Here is a 4116-nt window from a genome sequence, read left to right as displayed (position 1 = left end):
ACATACAAAAGCAAGAAATTCAAAAAGAGAAAAGGAGAAGGGAGAAAATTTAATTAATTCTGCCATATCACACGACCCTTTCAAGTCAATCCGAAGACAAGACTTCCATTTCAAAATCCTGTTGCTGTAGTAATCATGGTGAGCATGCGTTCCGGAAAAGTTGATGCGCGATCCAACGGTTCGTATGTGGTCAACAAGGATGGCTGAGTAAAAGGGAAAACGTGGCTGAATGTGCAACATCAGATGTGTGGTCAACAACGCCGGCTGAGAAAAGGAGAAACGTGGCTAAATGGGGAACATCGGATCAATACAATGAACGATCAAGAATACTTCCTAAGAAGAACAAGATTGGTTGGGCGTGTGTGACACAATATAGTGAGTTTAGACCCTGCACGGTCGCGTGGCGAAATCTCAACCCTCCATGGTAAAAGTACGTCAATCGAACGGTTACTACTTCGAGAGTCTAGTACGCACACACCCGAGCGCGAGCGGAAATGGTGATCTATGAATTTATTAGAAGTAGGACTAGTAGCAGTTTAGCACCTCTCTAAATATCCCTTAACAGTAATTTAAAAAAAGAGAAAAAAAATTTCTCATCCTTAAAGTTTTGCTCATTTTATTCATATTTTTTAAATAATAGCTCAAAACATCTTCCGTTATCTCGTTAACTCATTATTAATTGAATATCATCTATTAATAATTTATTAAGAATAAAAATAAATCTTCTGCAATACTGGTATGGCGACGCTGAGTGGAGATAGCGAGAGAGAGAGAGAGAGAGACGCAAGGATGGCGACGCTGAATCACCATTATGAGCAATAATCCCACGAGGTAATCCACTCTCGATCAAGTGCAACAAGCATCAAAACAGATTGCCATAAATGACATAGCTGAAGGACAAAGGAGTTTGACTTGCATAATTTAATAACACCATGGTATGCCTTGATAAGATGCTGCACACACCCAACATCAAATAGTAATGTTGCTTGTTACTTCACAGGAATTATGACCTACGGTGGTGCAAAAATGCTACTCACGATCATTATCGCCACTATTACATTAAGTTCACCCATGCAGCCTATGCAATTGAAATCACGTGACCATATTATTTTAGATTCTAGCTTAAACCTTGTGCGATTAAATCTCAGAACTGCGACGATGACTTTGAATCAGAACCATAGAACCGCATTTGGGAGGATCAACCCAGGTTGCAATACTACCTACCAGCAAACCTCAAAATAAGATAGCAGTTTCTGACCATTGTGATTTAATTACAAAAGTATTCCCCTATTTTTTTATGCAAAGATGCATAATAGAACCAAAAAAGAATTAACACAAGGAAAACAAAGATTTGTCAATTGGGCGAATCAAGAGTTGGCAAAAGGGTGCAGCCCATTAACACCAACGTATCTTGAAACCCACCTCAAGCTCTCCAATCGCGCCTTCTCACGGTCGCACCAGACCTCTCTCCAGCCAACCATTAATCAACAGACAAAACCGAGAATTATTAACAGTAATGAATTGAGCAGCATGACCAAATATCTGTGGTTGAGGACGTATCATTCTGGATCTCATTCTTCCTCCCAAGCCATGATTTCCCCAAATACTGCAAGGCATAGTAACAGAAATAAATAAATAAAACGGATCATTACATGGATGCAATTGACTAGCTGAGCACCCAGCTCAGATACACAAAATTCAACTTTCACGAGTTTTAATAACTCAAGTTGAGTCCTATTTTGGTGGCAGTATAATTTTGAAAGCATTTTAACTAAGATATTTGATAAACACTCATTTTTATTAAGCACCTAATGTTTTAATTCCATTCCTCAATAAATTAAAAGTCACAACACCTCAATCACAAACATGGAAATAATCATACCAAAAATGCCATCCAAAAAAGATTGGGGTAGCCTAAGTTACATATAAACTAAGCGTCACAATGGCTGCATGCAATTCATGATACACAAAAACAATATTCAATGATTAACACATGCTACACTGTTGAAAGCAAATTGTTTCAATTACCATTAAACAAGCATTTACTCTCATCAACGACCAAGCTATAAAAGCAAGAGAATTAATATATGGGGCAACCAAAGTGAAAATCATAAATCCATAAACAGTGTGTAGATAAAAGCATACCTTAACAACTCTAGAAATTTTCATGGCCTGCTTAATGATTCAAATGTTAGGTTGATATGCCTGAACTTCCTCTTTTTCCATCTGAACCCAGGAATTGCCCAATATCATGTCCTTCGAGTGGCAGAAAACTTGTTGGTAAGCCAACAGCAAACTCCTCAAAACGAACTCCACGACTTCGTAAATAATCTGCAATCTAGATAGACCAATTACAGTATTTATATATGAATAATCATGCTTCAAGCTTATGATTGAAACTTGTCTGACATTTCAAACATAATTGAAGCCAAGATACTAATTTATATTTCAAACAGAATTGAAGCCAATATACTAGTTTGTATTTAGTTGTCCATATACAGGGGTATAAAGGTTGTTACAGATTTTATTATTTGATATTAATTATAAATCATGAAATATATATTTCTATGCACAAAAAAGAAACCAAATAAGCAAAAGAAAATCATATTCTTACTTACATGATTGGCAGGAGCCGGCCACTTAAGGCAGCTGACTCTAAACTTGAACCCAACAGCCAATCACCAACAAATACCAGCCCTTCCGCAAGGATCCAAGATACATGGAATACTTGGAGTGTTAGTTGGAAGAGCTGCATCCCTACACATTCGCGCCCCCCCCCAAAAAAAATAAAAAAAAAGGAACCTTGAATTTTCTTAGTTATGAAATTCTCAGGTTATTTTAAATATTCAATAAATTAGAATGACATGTTCCATCTCGTTTCTCAGACAAGCATAACAAAAAAAAAAAAAAACAAAACTAGAGTCCACACAAAACTTGTTAAGCATGTCCAAATCAGCCACTGATTCAAAAGCAACACCAACAGCAAATAGCTACAGGCCAAGTCACAGAGATCCAAATGGGACATGATAAAAATGAAATTACAAGATAATGCCCATAAAAGTGGAGCCTTAGCATAATTGGACTCTGAGTATAAATAGGGCTTCTGAAATGAACCTTTCGGTCGGCCAAGCGCAGCTATAACAACCTCAAGCATACCTGTTTTCACCTTTTCCTAATAGATGATTAAAAAAAAAAATCACACCAGTCTTGCAGAAAGCCTGATTCGCAGCCTATACAGATCTACATATGCTGCACCAAAGTTATGCTGTAACATTGAAATGTTATATTGATTCAAGTATAAAAGGGAAAATAAAGCTAATCTTACTGCAAAGTCTATGCAAATATGCACAAAAAGCCTTGGGTTTTGGGATTTCAAGCTTAATTATGAATGGATTCCAGTGCTCTAGAAAGGCCCTTCAACTTTGAAAACGTCATCTTTCTTCTGCAGCTTGCCACCTTCAATGCCAACCATCAGATCTCGCTTTCTTCGCTCCCAGTTCCAGTCCATGGTGACGTTTCCGAGGGTGAAGGGACTTTCTACAGCACATGAAAGAATATGCATAAGCTTTTTTGAAAGTGAGAGTTAGAACCCTCGCTTCATCCATTGCTGAATTTCCTCGAGATCTTGCCTCTTTCTTCAGCTTGCTCATCATAAGGAACTCGTCACCTTGAATCCAAACCGTCCGCATCAGATCCTCTTTCCTCGAGTTAGAACCCTCGTTTCATCCAGTAGTGAATTTCCTGGAGATCTTGTCTCTTTATTCAGCTTTCTCATCATAACTCATAAGGAACTCGTCACCTTGAATCCAAACCGTTGGCATCCTCTTTCTTCGTCCCTACCGTCTTCACCCTGCACCCATAACACAGAGAGTGTAGATCTAGCTAAGAAATGACATAAAAGCAACCCAAATTTTATGAGAATCAGAAGAGAAAAACATACTTTGAATGTACACACACACAAAATTGAATACAATTACAAGATTTTAACATTTCAAAATTATTTTGCTTCAAAACAATTATTGAAACGTAATTCAAAACTGAAATTACTTCCAAAAAAAAAAAAAATACAAACTTCAAATTATAAACAAATATATTTTCCATAGTTTTTCATCTTGC

General features: G+C 37.1%; 1 long non-coding RNA gene across 1 annotated transcript; it reads right to left on the bottom strand.

Annotated features, from left to right (window-relative positions):
- Positions 1-972: 972 nt before the first annotated feature.
- LOC112096258 lies at positions 973-2597 on the bottom strand. Its single transcript, XR_002904370.1, has 2 exons — positions 2146-2597; positions 973-1606 (listed from the first exon to the last, which is right to left on the bottom strand). It is a non-coding gene; the product is annotated as an uncharacterized LOC112096258 (long non-coding RNA).
- Positions 2598-4116: the final 1519 nt, after the last annotated feature.

This window comes from Citrus clementina, unplaced genomic scaffold (genome assembly GCF_000493195.1).
Source record: "Citrus clementina cultivar Clemenules unplaced genomic scaffold, Citrus_clementina_v1.0 scaffold_8, whole genome shotgun sequence".
Classification (NCBI taxonomy): domain Eukaryota; kingdom Viridiplantae; phylum Streptophyta; class Magnoliopsida; order Sapindales; family Rutaceae; genus Citrus; species Citrus x clementina.
Note: the sequence above shows the minus strand (reverse complement) of the source record. Positions and strands in the feature narration are given on the sequence as shown.